An 18,134-nucleotide genomic window follows, 5' to 3' on the forward strand; every position below is an offset into this window, starting at 1 on the left:
ATGTCTAACAGTTAGTGTCAATGCTGTAGAGCTGGAGGGGTTGTGGAGACAAGTGTGAGAAGCACAATACAGGCTCTTCAGCCCACAATGTTGTGCAACACTTTTAACTCTCTCCAACATCAATTTATCCTTTTCCCTCCCTCGTAGCCCTCTATTTTTCTTTCATCCATGTGCCTATCTGAGTGTCTCTTGAATGTCTCCGATGTATCTGCCTGTATCTCAAGCCCGGCGGCACGTTCCACAGCTCCAACAAAACTTACTTGTGGCATGCACCCTATACTTTACTCTAGACAGCTTAAAACTAAGTATTTTGTATTTAGCCTTGAACCCTACAGGAAAGGCACTGGCTGTCTACTTTATTTATGTTATCTTATACACCTCTATCAAGTCTATTCTCATTCTTCATTCCTCCAAAGAGAAAAGCTCAACCTTTCCTCATAAGACATTTTCTCTAATCTAGACAGCATCCAGGTAAATCTCCTCTGCACTTTCTCTAATGTTTCTACATCTGATTGAGACAATATTCCAAGTGTTGTCTAACCAGAGTTTTATAGAGCTGCAACACTACCTTTCAACTCTGGAACTCGATCCCCTGACTAACGAAGGCCAACACACTAAATGCCTTTTAACCCACCCTATCAACTTGAATGTCAACTTCGACTGATCTATGGACTTGGACCTCAAATTCCCTCTGTTCCTCCACATTGCTAAGAATCCTACCTTTAACTTTGTACTCCCCTATCAAGTTCAACCTTCCAAAAAATATCATTTTACACTTTACTGGATTGAATTCCATCTGCCACAGCTCTGCATCTTGTCAACGACCTGCTGTAACCCCTGACAAACCTTCAACATTATCCTCAACACACCAACCTTCGTGGCATCTGCAAACTTACTGACCAACTCTACCGCTTGCTTCACCCAAGTAATTTATAAAAAATTACAAAGAACAGGGGTTGCAGAACAGATCCCTGCCGAATGCCACTCATCACCTACTTCCAGGCAGAATACCTCCTTCTACTACCACCCTCTACCTTCATCAGCAAGCCAATTCCGAATCCACGCAGCCAAGTTTCCCTGAATCCCGGGCCTCCTGACTTTCTGAATGAGCTTACCGTGAGGAACTTGGGTGACAGAAAGGAAGCCGTGGGAGGTGGCTTTCCTCATAACCCTCTCACCTGCTAAACTGATGCATCTTTTCCCCATCAGGGATCTTTGCATTTTTAGTCAGCCAGTGGTTATTTAATCCGAGCTAATCAGGAGAAAAAAAAATCAGTGAGAAAAGCAATGTTCTGAAAGTTAGGAAGAGAATGAAAGAGAGCAAAGCAAAGAGAGAAAGAAAGGAGGAACACCAAAGAACAGCAGAAGGATTGTTCTGAGTGCTATGGATGAGAGGTGTAATAGTTTAAAGATTGGAGAAGCAGCGTACCCTTCTTTTCTGTTACGGATAATACTGAAATTGTGTTGTTAAGTGGTAGATGGCAAGCGATGTGATGTTATTCCCTTTCTGGAATTGCAGAGGGAAAAAAAATCAGATCTAGATCCAGATTCAGATTCAGATTTATTTATCACATGTACATGATAAGTGTGCAATGTGTTGGACACAGTGAAATGTGTCATTTGCATTAACAACCAACACACTAAGGGTGTGTTGGGAGCAGCCTGCAAGTGTTGCCACATACTGCAGTCCCAACGTAGCATGCCCACTGTGCAACAAAATGGAAGACAATGCGAAAGAAAACAACCACAAAGCAAGCCTTTTTCCTCTCTCCCACCCTACCCCGACTCACATACACGGACACTCAAACTCCAGGGCGGACCTCCGGGCCTCTGGGCCTCCAGGCTTCAGTCACTGGGCTATGATTTCCGGACTTCCGATCGACCTTTGGGTTTCGATCTTCAGTATCGACCCCTGGAATAGCCAATGATGGGACTGCGTAGTTTGAACTGCAAGTGTGCCAGATGACCATCCCTCGAATCTGCCCACACGGTCACACTTGGGACTGTCCAACAACCACATTGCTGGCCTTTGAGCTCAAAATGGAAGTCTGCACTCTGGATGTCCTTTGCTCCATGTCCACATTGTTGGCCTTTCAAGTGCAGAGCGGAGGTCTCGATTTCGGCTGTCCACAAGCAGTGTAGCTTTGAGGACCTGTCTCTTCAATAACCTGTTAGCCTTTGACATGAAGCAAAGCTGGAGGTCACATTATACTATAATCAGTAGTTGTTATTATTGAAATATAGTCTTCGCTACAATCTGGAGGTTCTATGTGTGTCATGTTATGAAATTACTTTTGATTTAATTACAGTCTGGATTGATTTCTTTATCTTGACAGCAACCTCTGACCTGGAAATGCTTGCTGCTTACGATTTTGTTACCATGAAATGGCACTGGATGGCATAGCATCCACATACATCCTTCTCTGTTAGAGCCAAAGTTCGAAGTAAGGTTATTATCAAAGGACATATATGTCACCATATTCAACTCTGAGATCAATTTTCTTGTGGGCATATTCAATAAATCTATAGAATAATAACCATACCAGAATCAATGCAAGTCCACCCAGCTCGGGCATTCAACCAGACTGCAGAAGACAACAAACTGTACAAATACAAAAAGAAGAAACAGTGATAATAAATAAATAAGCAATAAGTATCGAGAACATGAGAGATAAAGAGTCCTTGAAAGTGAGCCCATTGGTTGAGGGAACATTTCAACGATAGGGCAAGTGAAGTTAATTGAGGTTATTCCCTTTGCTTCAAGAGCCTGATGGATGGAGGGTAGTAACTGTTCCAGAACCTGGTGGTGTGGGTCCTGAGGTTCTTGTATCTTCTTCCTGATGGCTGCAGTGAGAAGAGAGCATGTCCTGATTGGTGGGACTCCTGATGATGGATGCTGCTTTCATGCGACAGCATTTCATGTAGATTTGCTCAACGGTTGGGAGGACTTTACCCCTGATGGACTGGGATGTAGCCTCTAATTTTTGTAGAATTTTCCATGCAAGGGAATTGGTGTTTCCATACCGGGCTGTGATGCAGCCAGTCAATATACTCTTCACTATACATCTGTAGAAGTTTATCAAAGTTTTAGATGTCATGCCGAATCTCCACAAACTCTTTAGGAAGTAGAGGTGCTGCCGTGCTTTCTTCAGAATTGCACTTACGTGCTGGGCCCAGGACAGGTCCTCTGAAACAATAACACCTAGGAATTTAAAGTTGCTAGTCCTTTCCACCTCTGATCCTCCAATGAGGACTGGCTCATGGACCGCTGGTTTCCTTCTCCTGGTCTATAATCAGCTCTTTGGTCTTGCTGACATTGAGTAAGAGGCTGTTGTTGTGGCACCACCCAGCCAGATTTTCAGTCTCCCTCTTGAATCTCGTATTTGGCCAAGGACAGTGGTGTCACCAGCACTAGCATTTGAATATGGTGCTAGAGCTGTGTATAGCCACATAGTCATATGCGTAAAGCGAGTAGAGCAGGGGGCTAAGATGCTGTGGTGCACCTGTGCTGATGGAGATCATGGAGGAGGTGTTCCCAGACTGAACTGACTGGGGTCTGCAAGTGAGGAAATCCAGGACCAAATTGCACAAACAGGTATTGAGGCCAAGGTCTTGGAGCTTATTTATTAGCTTTGAGGGGATGATGGTACGCTGAGTTGTAGCCGATCAAGAGCTCATGATGTATGCACTTCTGCTGTCTAGATGTTCTAGGGTTGAGTGAGGAGCCAATGAGATGGCAGCTGCTGTGGACCTGTTGCAAATTGAAGTGGATCTGAGCCACTTCTCAGACAGGAGTTGATACGTTTCATCACCGAGCTCTCAAAACACTTCCTCACTGTAGATGTTATTGGTACTGAGTGATAGTCATTGAGGCAAGTCACCATGCTCTTCTTGGGCAACAGCATAATTGAAGCCCTCTTGAAGTAGGTGGGTACCATATACTGTTGAAGCGAGAGGTTAAAGATCTCAGTGAACACACCAACTAGTTGATCAGCAGAGGTCTTTAGGACGAGGCTAGGTGCTCCATCTGGACCAGATGCTTTTCATGGGTCCACCCTCCTGACACTTTGGCTTCAGAGACTGAAATCATAGGATCATCAGCTGATCTGGGAGCTCATGCTATGGGGGTAGCATGGTGGCCTAGTGATTAGCACAATGCTTTACATAAAATAGAGGGTTATGCAGAACGGAAGGGGTTGATTGATCTTGGAGAGAGTTAAAGGGTCAGCACAACATTATGGGCTGAAGGACCTGTATTGGGGTTCTCAGACTGCATCCCCCATCTCTTCAGCTCTACGAGTGTTTTAATAAAGTCCATGACAACCATTCATTTAGATCCACAGATGAGTCCTTGAACATGGGCTAGTCCACAGACTGGAAGCAATCTCGTAGCTGCTCTTCTGCCTCCCATGAACACCTCTTTGTTGTCCTAATCTCTGGTGCTTTGCTCTTTAGCCTCTGTCAGTATGCAGGTAGGAGACAGACAGCCAAGAGATCCGATTTACTGAAATGTGGCCTGGACATGGAACGGTAGGCATTCCTTATCTTAGTATAGCAGTGGTCTGGTATGTTAGGACCTTAGTGCTACAGGTTATATACTGAAAGTAATTGGGCAGAGTTTTCTTCAAACAAGCCAAGTTGAAATCTCCAACAGTGATCTGAAATGCCTCTGGATGGACTGTTACTTGTTTGGAGACAACATCATGCAGTATCATGAGCACTTGTTTATAGTCAGCGGCTGGTGGTATTTAAACTGTGGTCAGGATCACGGATGAGAACTCACTCAGTAAACAGAATGGACAGCATTTGATCATTAGGTGCTCCAAGTCAAGGGAACATATGCCCAATAAAACCACTACATCGAAGCACCGCCGAGAGTTTATCACGAAACAACAACTCCACCTTTTGTCTTTTCCGAATCAACAGTTCTGTCCATTCTGTAAATTGAGAAGCATTCAGGTTTGATTGCTGTATCTGGCATGCTGGAAGAAAGCCAAGTCTTGGTCAGATATACAATACACCAGGCTCTCATCTCTCTCTGATACCGCAATCTTGCTCTCAGGTCCTCAGATTTGCTCTCCAGCGACTGTGCATCTGCATACAAGATGCTGAATAGAGGAAGCCTCATCCCTCTGCATTTCAGCTTGACCTGGAATCCTCCCCCCCACCCCCCATCTCTCTTCCAGCCATGGCAATCAACCTTCGTTCACTTGAAGGTGATGTACCTGACTGATCCTTTAGATGATTGTGAGATCTATAAGATCTGTAGATCATGAAGTCACAGAGTCACAGAGCATTACAGCACAGAAACAGCCTCTTTGGCCCATCTACATAATGCTGGTCTGTCCCACCTACCTGCACCAAGATCACAGACCACCAAAACCCACCATCCATGTACCTATCCAAACTTCCCTTAAGTGTTACAATTGAATCTGCATCTATCACTATGCTGGCAGTTCATTCCACCTTGGCAGCCCCCCCCCCACCCTCTTAGTGAAGAAGTTCCCCCTCAGGCTCCCCTTAAATACCTCACCTTTCACCCTTAACCTATGACCTCTTATTCTAGTTTCACCCAACTTCAGCAGAAAAAGCCTGCTTGCATTTACCATATCTATATCCCTCATAATTTTTATACCTCTATCAAATCTCTCCTCATTCTCCTATGCTCCAGGGAATAAAGTCCTAACCTAGAGCAGCACTGTGCCCTAATGAAGGATCTCAGCCTGAAACGTCAACTCTTTATTCCTCTCCATAGATGCTGACTGACCTGCTAATTTCCTCCAGCGTTTTGTGTGCATTACTCTGGATTTCCAGCATCTGCAGAACCTCTTGTGTTTATAAGGCCCTAACCTATTCAACTTTTCCCTATAACTCAGGTCCTCAAGTCACGGCAATTGAAAATTTTCTCCGCATTCTTTCAATCTTATTGATATCTTTCCTGTAGGTAGGTGACCAGAACAGCACACAATACTCCAAATTTGGCCTCGCCAATATCTTGTACAACTTCAACATAACAGCTGAACACTCTGTACTCAATACTCAATAATATCTATCACTAGGAGCGGCTTAAGTATATCAGCACAAAACAAACTGGGCAAGTCCTGAAGGACATAATTGCCAGGTTGGGTTTACAGCAGGTGGTTAGTGAATGAGAACGAAGAATAAACCCACCTGACTTCATCCTCTGTCATCTTCCTGTGCAGGTGCATCAGTCCGTGATAGCTTCAATGAAGGAGTTCAGCATATGGTCTTGCAGAAACCATGTCCCATCTGCACACTGGGTACCAGATTTGAAAATATAGCACACTTCCTTCATTGTTGTTCAATCAAAACTGTGAAACTTTCTACCAAACAATACTGTGCGACTACCTTCACTGACTGGACAGCGAAAACGGAGAGTGAGGTACACTGATATTCTGAGGCGTGTTGATACCAAGAAGGATGAGATGTTAGGTACCTTGACGAACATTAAGTCCCGGGGCCTGCTGAGATCTATCCAAGTTTACTGAGAGAGGCAAAGGTGAAGAATGCTGGAGCCTTAACAGAGAAGCACACGCACACTCAACGATTCAGGAACAGCTTTTTCCCCTCTGCCATCCAATTTCTGAATGGACATTGAACCCTTTAACTCCACCTCACTCCATCTTAACTTCTGTTATTTTTCTTCTTTTAACTTCTTTTAACTTAACTATTTAATAGACACATAAATACTTACTGTAACAGTTTTTTCCTCTACATTATTTATTGTGTACAGGCAGTCCTCGGGTTACAAACTAGTTCCGTTCCTGAGTCCGTCTTTAAGTCGGATTTGTATGTAGGTCAGAACAAGCACATCTGGTATTATTTAGCGTCAGTTAGTCAAATGTTTGTCTTAGTATATAGTATATATTTTACCTTTCTATGCATATAAAACACTTAAGAAACATATGTATTTCAATAATTAAACCACTGCATTGCTTAGTAATAATTGTAGCTTTCATCGGGGCAGGGCCTTTCACATGCTCCATTATTCTCACTTTATCCTTTAAAATTGTTCCGATCATTGACCGACTGTAGCCTAACGCTTTTCCAATGACCAATGATGTTTCACCTTTTACAAAACGTTTTATTATTTCCACTTTATTTTCAATCGTGATTGCCTCCCGTCAACAGAACAGAAACACCGCGGGCGGCTGGTCCCGAGCTCCGCCGGGTCCTAAGGACCACCACACTGAATTCCCCAGGTCCTAAAGTCCACCGCACTCAGACAGGTTAAATGGGACAAGTGGGGGCTGTGCTGCATTTAGGTATTTGATCCTCAATATTCCACGTGGGTGTTTAAACTGGAGGTGGCAGTGTTTTTTTTACAAGGTTGAGTTGCGAGTTCGACATCAAACCGGCACAGATGGAGAGCACGCTTGGGAGCAGTCTGCCACTGGATCGAACTCAGGAACCTCCATTCTCAAGCCTGGCACTGATCTCACTGCACCACCGGCCGAATGGAAAAGGGGGGTGGGGTCAGGGTGAACCTTGCCAAGAGAAATTTAAGCCAAATACAAAGTTACACACTCAACACAGTGTCAACGGCAACAACTTAAAATGGTGGACAGCGTTGTGATCCGACTTAAAATGGCAGACGGTGTTCTCTTTCCTCGGTTCGTAAGTATGAGTTGTCCGTAAGTCAGACGTTCGTAACTCGGGACTACCTGTATTTCATTGTACTGCTGCCATAAAGTTAACAAATTTCATGATGTATGCTGGTGATTAAATCTGATTCTGAACTTTCTATCCTCTTTACCCAAGGAGAGGTCCTGGAGGATTGGAAGACAGCCAATGTTGTTCATCAGCTTAAGAGAGGCATTAGAGGTGCAGCAGGGAATTATAAGCTGGTAATCTTACATCAGTGGTAGGTCAGTACTTGGAGGAGATCCTTAGGGGTAGGATTTACTTGTGTCTGGAACAGCAACAAACAAAATATTCAGTTTGGCTTTGTTCAAGCAGTCTTGTTACAGTTGTATTAAACATAGATTTAGCCACATTTGGACTTGTGGGTGCACTTTTGTTTGCCATATAATCAGAAGGCTTTGTAGAATTTCAATAGCTGCAGAAGAGTTTCACCAGAGTGTTGTCTATAAATAGAGGCTACTCAAACGTGGATTGTTTTCTTGAGAGTGGGGTGGTGAACCTATGGGAAGTATAACCAAGATGGCACATATAGAAATTTTGTTGGCACACAGCAGTGCTGACTTACAATTCTTTAAACCCCATCCATGATAAAAAAGGATGCATAATGCTTATCTTTACTGCCAAATGAAACAGTGAATGATTTTTACAACTCCAAAGCAGTGAGATGTTTTCGCAGGAAATGTCTCACGCCAGCTTGACACCAGCAAGACATTTGTGAGAACACATGACTTTGGATGATATGTTTTTAAATCCTTGTAGATCTGGTGTACACATCGGCATTTGGATAGAAAACGGCTACAATAACAATACTGTTTAGAAATTATGTTATTTTTCAATTGTCTTTTCAAAGATCTATATTTATGATTTTTGAATAGGTTTTTAAAAAATGCTTCACTTATTTCAATCTATCTCTGTTATACTCTTATTAACAATGAATACATGCAAATAAGCAACATAGCTCATTCTCTTTTCCTAAACAGAAGTCCATACTTAATGTTACTAATTCATTCATTAACAACAGTGGACAACAGATTTTTTCGGAAGTGTTCTTCCTTGGAATTTTTTTTTTGTTTATGATAGATCACTTGAAACTCAACACAAATATAATTTCAGACTACTTGTATCACATAAGAATTTGGAGATAAAATAAATTAACTTTTATTGAACATAATGCATTTAATTACATAACGGTGCTGACGCTTTGCAATAGTTCAACTAAGCTAAAAATGTTTTGTTGATGATTTTCATTTGTACTCGATGTCTGAGGCTTCTTGCATAAGTGTCCAACAATAATCGGCCAGCATTGATGGATTCCAATTGCCCTGATACCGTTTCTCCATGACCGCAATGTCCTGGTGAAACCTCTCACATGCTCATCACTGACAGCACCAAGAAAAAGTCTAAATGGGAATGCAGAAAATTAATCTTTAGTGACATGTTGCGCTTCATGGTTTTGTATGCTTGAAAGATGTTGTCAACCAGCTGCATGTAGCTTGATGTTCTGTAGTTGCCAAGAAATTTTTCAACACCATCCTTGAATACCTTCCATGCGATTTTCTCCGGGGTCCCACTAGAAGTTCTTCGAATTGGCTTTCATTAATGACCTATTTGATTTGTGGACCAACAGGAGTGCTTTCATTAATCTTGGCATCAGTTATTCTGACTTGAATTATGAATTGAAATAGCAAATACAGGCAATTTCAAAAAACAGTGCTTGATAGGGAAATGTCATGAATCCATCAGATACACCCAAACGTATTCAGGAAGCAAAACCCTTGGTGTTCAGTGTAATCTCGGTTTAAAATTGCCATGGCACTTGAGAGGTTGTTTTAGAAGACTGTTGTCACACACTCTCAAAAAGTTCAAGATCAAGTTTAACGAATACAGCCAAGTTGCCATGAGTAAGTACCAACAGTCACACAGAGCACAAGGCACATTTCAGATAGCAAGCACATAGCAGTAAAATGCAGTCAACACAAAAAATATACAAACATTTGTATAGTCGAAGACCCTGAGTCCATGAATGTTGCAGAAACCTCTAATGGAACCCAATACAACCTGTCTTCACCACCCTTGCTCTAAGGCAGTCAAGGCTGAGAGGAAACACGATCAAAATATATAAAGTTATGAGAGACATAGATAGGGTAGATAGCCAGAGTCTTGTTCCTTGAGTGGAAATGTCAAATACTAAAATAAGTTTAAGTCGAGAGGGAGGATGTTCAAAGGAACTTTCCGTGGTATTTTATTTACACAGAAAGTGGTAGGTGCATGGAACATGCTACCATGAGAAGTGGTAGGAGAAAGTACGATAAAAATGTTTGAGTCATTTGGACAGGAAAATGAACAGGCAGGAAATAGAGGGGTATGGAACTTGTGCAGGTAGATAGGATTAGTTAAATTGAATATTGACAATAGTCACCACAGACATTGTGGATTGTAGGCCTTGTTCTTGTGCTACACTATTCTACAGTCTATTTCTAAACTTGCCTTCTCAAAGACTGTTGGAGATAGGCAACAACCACTTGCATTGTTGGGGATTCCTACATCCCGAAAATGAATATAAAAGAAAATACACATGTTGGACCTATTTGTTAGAATGGAAGATGATGGGTGTATGACTGGATACTGGACTGAAAAAAATCTGCCTAATGTGCAGTAATGACAGACTAGTTTTGCACCATCTCCCACACCAATGCCCTGTGCATGGATTAATTAGTCACCACCTCAGCTAGACTCTAAAGCAAACAGTTTTCTAAATGAATAGAAACAACAGAATAAGAAATTTTCTGGCTATATCAAGTTGCAATTGGCTAATAAAGAACAAATAAAACTGAAGATGCTGTTATCAAGGAAGTACAGCTACAGTACTGGGTAAAAGTCTTAGGCATTAAATATATATAGCGAGGCTGCCTAAGACTTTTGTAAATCACCGTAATAATATTATGTATTGCACTCTACTTTTGGGTAAAAATATGTAAACTTCATGACATAGATGAGTGATGATAAACCTGATTCTGATATGGATCTCTTTTGTGGACTGAGAGTAGGAATGTGGCAGGGAGAGGGGAATCATGGTTGAGAAAGGAGAAGGAAGAGAGGAGGGAGTGGGAAACACCAGAGAGACATTCTGTAACAATCAATAGTTTGGAATCAAAAAACCTTGCCTGGTGTCTCAGGGCTGGGTGTGCCACCCAACCACCCACCCCCAACCCCTGGCACTCCTTCTCTGCAAATTGGTCCCACACTCCTCCTGGGGTGGTCCACCTTTGCCATTCCCAACATCCTTTGCTTCCACAAGATTTACAACCTTGCTCTCTGCTCCACATTGACAAATACAGAAGTGTGCCAAAGTCTTAGGCAACCTAGCTATATATATGAGTTGCAATGTAAAAGTGACATAAGGTTGGAAGGTGCTGGGTTGTTGTGGGTAGAACTAAGGAACTGTAAAGGTAAAAAGACCCTAATGGGAATTATATACAGACCACGAAACAGTAGTAACAATGTGGTCTACAAATTGCAATGGGAGATAGAAAATGCATGCCAAAAGGGCAATGTTACAACAGTCATGGAGGACTTCAAAATGCAGGTAGATCGGGAAAATCAGGTTGGTGCTAGATTCCAGGAGGGGGAATTTCCAGAGTACCTATGATATGGCATTTTAGAGCAGCTCATAGTTGAACCCACTAAAGGATCAATTATTCCGGATTGGGTGTTGTGCAATGACCCAGAATTGATTAGGAGGCCTTAAGGTAAAGGAACCCTTGAGGACAAGTGATCATAATATGATTGAGTTCACCCTGCAACTTGAGAAGGAGAAGCTAAAGTCAGATGTATCAGTATTACAGTGGAGTAAAGGGAATTACAGAGGCATGAGGGAAGAGATGGCCAGAATTGATTGGAAAAGAACACTGGCAGGGATGACAGCAGAACAGCAATGGCTGGAATTTCTAGAAGCAATTCTGAAAGCGCAGGATATATACATTTTAAAGAGGAAGAAGTATTCTAAAGGGAGGATGACACTACCATGGCCAACAAGAGAAGTCAAAGCCAACATAAAAGCCAAAAAGTGGGCTTATAAAAGAACAAAATATAGTGAGATAGAGGATTGGGAAGCTTTTAAAAACCAACAAAAGGCAACTAAAAAATGTCATTAAGATGGAAAAGATGTAGTTAAGCTGGCCAATAATATTAAAGAGGATACCAAAAGTTTCTTCAGATACATAAAGTGCAAAAGAGAGGCAAGAGTGGATATCAGACTGCTGAAATCTGATGACGGAGAGGTAGTAATAGGAGACAAGGAAATGGCAGACAAATTGAATAAGTATTTTGCATTAGTCTTCATCGTGGAAGACACTAGAAGTATGCCAGAAGTTTGAGAGTGTCAGGGGGCAGAAGTGTGTGAAGTTGCCATTACTAGGGAGAACGTTTGGGGAAACTGAAAGGTCTGATGGTAGATAGATCACCTTGACCAGATGGTGTACACCCCAGTGTTCTGAAGGAAGTGGCTGAAGAGATTGTGGAGGCATTAGTAATGATCTTTCAAAAATCAATAGATTCTGGCATGCTTCCAGAGGAATCGAAAATTGCAAATGTCATTCCAATCTTCAAGGAGGGACAGAGGCAGAAGAAACAAAATTATGTGCCAGTTAGTTTGATCTCAGAGATTAGGAAGATGTTGGAGTCAATTGTTAAGGATGTGGTTTTGGGGTACATGATAAAATAGGCTGTAGTCACCATGGTTTCCTTAAGAGAAAATCTTGCCTGACAAATCTGGTGGAATTCTTTGAAGAAATAGCAAGCAGGCTAGACAAAGGAGAATCAGTGGATGTTATGTACTTGGATTTTCAGAAGGCCTTTAATAAGGTGCCAGAAATGAGGTTGTTTAACAAGTTAAGAGCCCATGGTATTGTAGGAACGGTTCTAGCATGGATAAAGTATTGGGTGATTGGCAGGAAGCAAAGAGTGGGAATAAAGGGAGCCTTTTCTGGATGGCTGCCAATGACCACTGGTGTTCCACAGGGGTCTGTATTGGGACTGCTTCTCTTTATGTTATATGTCAATGACTTGGATAACAGAATTGATGGCGTTACGGCCGAGTTTGCAGATGATATGAAGATAAGTGGAGGGGCAGGTAGTTTTGAGGAAGTACAGAAAGACCTGGACAGATTAAGAGAATTGATAAAGAAGTAGCAGATGGAATACTGTCAGGAAGTGTATGATTATGAACTTTGGTAGAAGAAATAAAAGTGTAGACTATTTTCTAAATGTACAAAAGAAAATTAAAAATCTGTGGTGCAAAGGGGCTTGGGAATTCTTGTGCAGGATTCACTAAAGGTTAATTTGCACGTTGAGTCTGTGGTGAGGAAGGCAAATGTGATGTTAGCATTCATTTCAAGAGAACTGGAATATAAAAGTAAGGATGTAATGTTGAGCCTTTATAAAGCAGTGGTGAGGCCTCACTTGGAGTATTGTGAGCAGTTTTGGGCCACTTACATAAGAAAGGATGCATTGACATTGGAGAGGGTTTAAAGGAGATTCATGAAAATGATTTCAAGACTGAAAGGCTTGTCATATGAGGAGAATTTGATGCTTCTGGGCCTCTAGTCACAGGAATTCAGAAGAATGATGGGTGATCTAATTGAAACCTATCGAATGATGAAAGGTCTCAATAGAGTGGATGTGGAGAGGATGTTTCCTATAATGGGGGAGTCTAAGACCAGAGCCTCAGAATAGAGGGACGTCCTTTTAGAACAGAGGTGGTTGTGAATCTGTGGAATTCATTGCCACAGCCAACTGTGGAGGCCAAGTCATTGGGTATATTTAAGACAGAAGTTGATTGATTCTTGATTAGTCAGGGTATGAAGGGATATGGGGAGAAGGTAGGAGATTGGGGCTGAGATGGAAAATTGGATCAGCCATGATGAAATGATGGAGCAGACTCAATGGACTATATAGCCTAATTCTGCTTCTATATATAATGGTCTTGTGGTCTTATATGTGCCTAAGACTTGTGCACAAGACTGTACTTGACCTCAACCATTCACTTCTTGAAGCAAAATCCTCATCATTACAATTTATGAACAGTTAGGACATTTTCCACTATAAAGGACTTCGACTTGTTTTGTTCTAATTGTGTTTTCTTCAAAAAAAGTGTGCATAATTTATATTTAATTTTTTTTCTTGTGAATGCTACTCATATGATTATAAGTATCTCACCATCAGCTCCCCAGCTCTTTACTTTATCATTCCCCGTCTAGGTTTCACCTGGCGCCTGGTGGTTCTCTCTCCCCTCTCCCTCACCTTTTAAATCTACTTCTCGGCTTTTTTCCTCCAGTCCTGCCGAAATATTGACCATACTTTTTTCCATAGACGCTGCCTGGCCTGTTGAGTTCCTCCAGCATTTTGTGTCTGTTGCTTGGATTTCCAGCATCTGCAGATTTTCTCTTGTTGTAGTATGATTATAATATGCCTGCTTATGCTGCATCTAGAACAGCATTGACATATTTGCAATATTCAGTTTGGCCTTGTTCAGGCAGTAATATTGTAGTTTGTATCAAACTTTGATTTTTCTAAGCACCTTTGTGTACATGTGCTTGTGCATTGGATAATAAACTTGACTTGGACTTTGACCAAGGACACACTGCAATAGGTTCTGAATGTTTTTGTTAATTACCACAACCCAGCTCATTTTCAATCTGAGTCTCAGTCTGAAAAGGGTCCTGATTGTGTGAAAAACATCATATGTGGTCCCAGTACCCAAGAAGGACCTACCGAAAGTCTTGAATAACTTCCATACAGTGGCCCTGACCTCACACATCATGAAGACCCTAAAGATTCTGGTCCTGGCTCACCTCCAACCCCTGGTCAGATCAGCCCTCGATCCCCTGCAGTTTGCCTACGAGGAGCACATTGGAGTCGACACTGCTGTCATTTACCTGCTGAATAGAGCCTACGCCCATTTGGATACTTCTCTTCTAATATTGTATGCTTGTGAACTTGTAATGCTACTGTGACTGTAATTTCCTTTGGGATCAATAAGGTATCTAGTCTGACTCTCCATACAGAGAGGCAGCAGACACATATAAAGTTTTCAAGAGGTACCTTAGCTAGCGTAGTGGTTAACGCGAGGCAATTACAGCTCATGGCGTTGGAGTTTGAAGTTCAGTTCTGATGCCATCTATACGTCCTCCCTGTGAACTCTTTGGCTTTCCCCGGGTGCTCTGGCTTCCGCCCACGTTCCAAAGATGTACGTGTTAGTAGATAAATTGTCCTGTGTTTAGGGTAGGGTTAAATAGATGGATTGTGGAGCAGTGCAACTCTTTAGACTGGAAGGGACATTTCCATGGTGTATTTATAAATAAATATCAGGTGAGAAATCAGATCAGAGTTAGATACATACTTTACTGAACTAAAGGTGTTGGCTACAAAATGGATAAATAGAAAACCAGAAAAGTGTGCCAAATGCAGATAGGTCTCAGAGATGTCCATCGGCAATTGGAGTTGTCCAGCGGCAGAGATTTATCAATAGGGTAGCAAGCAACACGATTCTTTTCATGCAGACAATCAAAAGCACAGACGGGAAGAGCAGCAACAGAGTAAACTATGTAAATATTGCAGCAAGCAGCATGGGCAGCAGAGAGTGGAATGCCTAACTTGTGGGAAGGAATGCCGCAGATGTATAAAAAATGAATTGCTTTACATTCCAGTCCAGAAAGAAGATTTGCAGCAAGCAGAGGAATTCTAGTAAAAGGAGGAGGCCTGTGGGAAATCGGGGAGACAGCAGGAGAGATTAAAATCAAGCCAAGAACCCAGACAGGAAGGAAGCAGATCAATTGAACAGAGCAGAGGAGGCCAAATAGGCATCACAGGTCATTGCCCAGCTATAGAAGCAGATAGAAGAGAGGTGTATTTCCAAAGGGCAGAAATGGAGAAGATAGTATCATTTCTCAGAAGTTCTAAAGAAGCTCAGAGACAAAACAAATGCTAACAACACTGCAGTTTTACTGATCAAATGCAAGATGAACATGATAAACCCAGAGAATGAAAAAATGGTAACAAACAAAGCTTTTTCAATTCCAGGGAACGTGGAACCCCCCCCCCCCCTCCCCACTTGGTAGAGATGCAGCCCAGAGCAGACTCAGAGAATAGCTGTTAGACAAGATCTGATGGGTCTTTGCAATGGCCTGGACCGAAAGAGAAGTCAAAGGCTTCACGTGAAATTGTGATACTCAGATGTGGAAGAACTGTGTACCAACTAGAACATTTCACACAAGCCTTGTATATATATATATATATTAGTAGTGTAGTGGTTAGCATAATGCTTTACTGTGGCAAAGACACGTGTTCAATTTCTGCTGCTGCTTGTAAGCTTGTAAGTTCTCCTTGTGACCACATGGGTTTCCTCTGGGTGCTCCACTTTCCTCCCACAGTCCAAAGACGTACCGACTGGTAGGTTAACTGGTTACTGTAAATTGTCCCATGTTTAGGCTCAGGTTACACTGACAGATGCTGTGCAGCACGGCTTGAAGAGCTGAGTGGACCTACTCCATGTTGTATCTCAATAATGAATAAATATGTAGCTGGATTAAAAGCTTGTGCTGAAATTTTATGTTTTACGGCATGTTAGTTTATATTAGGGAGTGATTGAAAATGAATGGACACCATACGTGCATATTTATATAGATGAATGACACCATTGGGAGCATTGATCTTTGTAAAATTAATCGTTGAATCAGAATTATCTGAAGTTCTGTTCATCAACCTCCCACACTGGAGGCTGGTGAGTAGAATTGGTGATGATATGCTGACATAAACTGAGAATTAATTATTAAATAGAAGGCAGAGAATAGGAAGAAAGGAAATTTTCTCTGGTGACAGATTGTGATTAATGAGGGATAAGTACCTGGATCCCATTTTCCACGATCAGTTCCAGCAGTTTGGTTGAGAGGATTAAAGGTTGACTTTCCAGATTAGTTAGTGGTGAATCTTGGTGAAACTACACCCAAAGACTTGCATACAGTTTTTGGCTCCTTAGGTGAAAATGGTGTCCCTGTCGTGGAGATAGTGCAGTGGAGGCCATTGACCTGATTCCAGGAATGCTGCATAAGAAGAGGTCAATTAAGTTAAGTCTATATTTCCTGGAGTTCAGAAAACTGAGATGAGATCTAATTGAAGCTCACAAACTTATTTTAGGGCTCAAAAGGCCAGATGTAGTCTGGATATTTCCCCTAGACTTAAGTGCCTAGAACCAAGATTGATCCAAGGAGAAAATTCTTCACACAGAAGAAAGTGAAACCTTGGATTTCTCTACTCCAGAGGACTATGGAAGTTCAGTTATTGAGTTCATTCAAAGCAGAGATCACTAAAGTGTCTGGACCTTAACAGAATCAAGGGATATAAGAACATAAGAACTAGGAGCAGGGGTAGACCATCTAGCCCGTTGAGCCTGCTCTGCCATTCAATAACATCATGCTGATCTGGCCACCTACCTGCCTTTTCTGCATTTTCTTTAATTCCCCTACTATGCAAAAATCTATCCAATCTTGTCTTAAATATATTTACTGAGGTAGCCTCTACTGCTTCATTGGGCAGAGAATTCCACAGATTCACCACTCTCTGGGAAGACAGGTCCTCCTCATTTCCATCCTAAATCTACTTCCCGGAATCTGGAGGCTATGTTCTCTAGTTCTAGTCTCACCTTCCAGTGGAAACAAATTTCCTGCCTCTATCTTATCTATCCTTTTCATGATTTTATATGTTTCTAGAAGATCTCCTCTCATTCTTCTGAATTCCAGTGAGTACAGTCCCAGGCAATTAAATCTCTCCTCATAGTCTAATCCCCTCATCTCTGGAATCAACCTGGTGAACCTCCTCTGCACTGCGTCCAAAGCCAGTATATCCTTCCTCAAGTAAGGGGACCAGAACTGCACGCAGTACTCCAGGTTCGGCCTCACCTGTACCCTGTACAGTTGCAGCATAACCTCCCTGCTCTTAAATTCAATCCCTCTGGTAATGAAGGCCAACATAATTTGCCTTCTTGATAGCCTGTTGTACCTGCAAATCAACCTTTTGTGATTCATGCACAAGCACTCCCAAGTCCCTCTGCACAGCAGCATGCTGCAATTTTTTACCATTTAAATAATAATCTTCTCTCATTGTTCCTTCTTATGGTTAAGTCTTTTACGCGATACCTTATCGAATGCCTTCTGGAAATCCAAGTAAATAACACCCATCTGTTCCCCTTTACAGTATCCACTGCGCTCTTTATATCCTCAAAGAACTCCAGTAAGTTTGTCAAACAGGACATGCCTTTGCTGAGTCCTAGCTGCATCTGCCTGATAGATTCATTTCTTTCCAGATGCCTTGCTGTTTCTTATTTAAAGATAGATTTGAGCATTTTCCCAACTACAGATGTTAATCTAACTGGCCAATAGTTACCTAACTTTTGCCTACATCCTCTTTTGAACAGT

This window comes from Hemitrygon akajei, chromosome 5, assembly GCF_048418815.1.
Source record: "Hemitrygon akajei chromosome 5, sHemAka1.3, whole genome shotgun sequence".
Classification (NCBI taxonomy): domain Eukaryota; kingdom Metazoa; phylum Chordata; class Chondrichthyes; order Myliobatiformes; family Dasyatidae; genus Hemitrygon; species Hemitrygon akajei.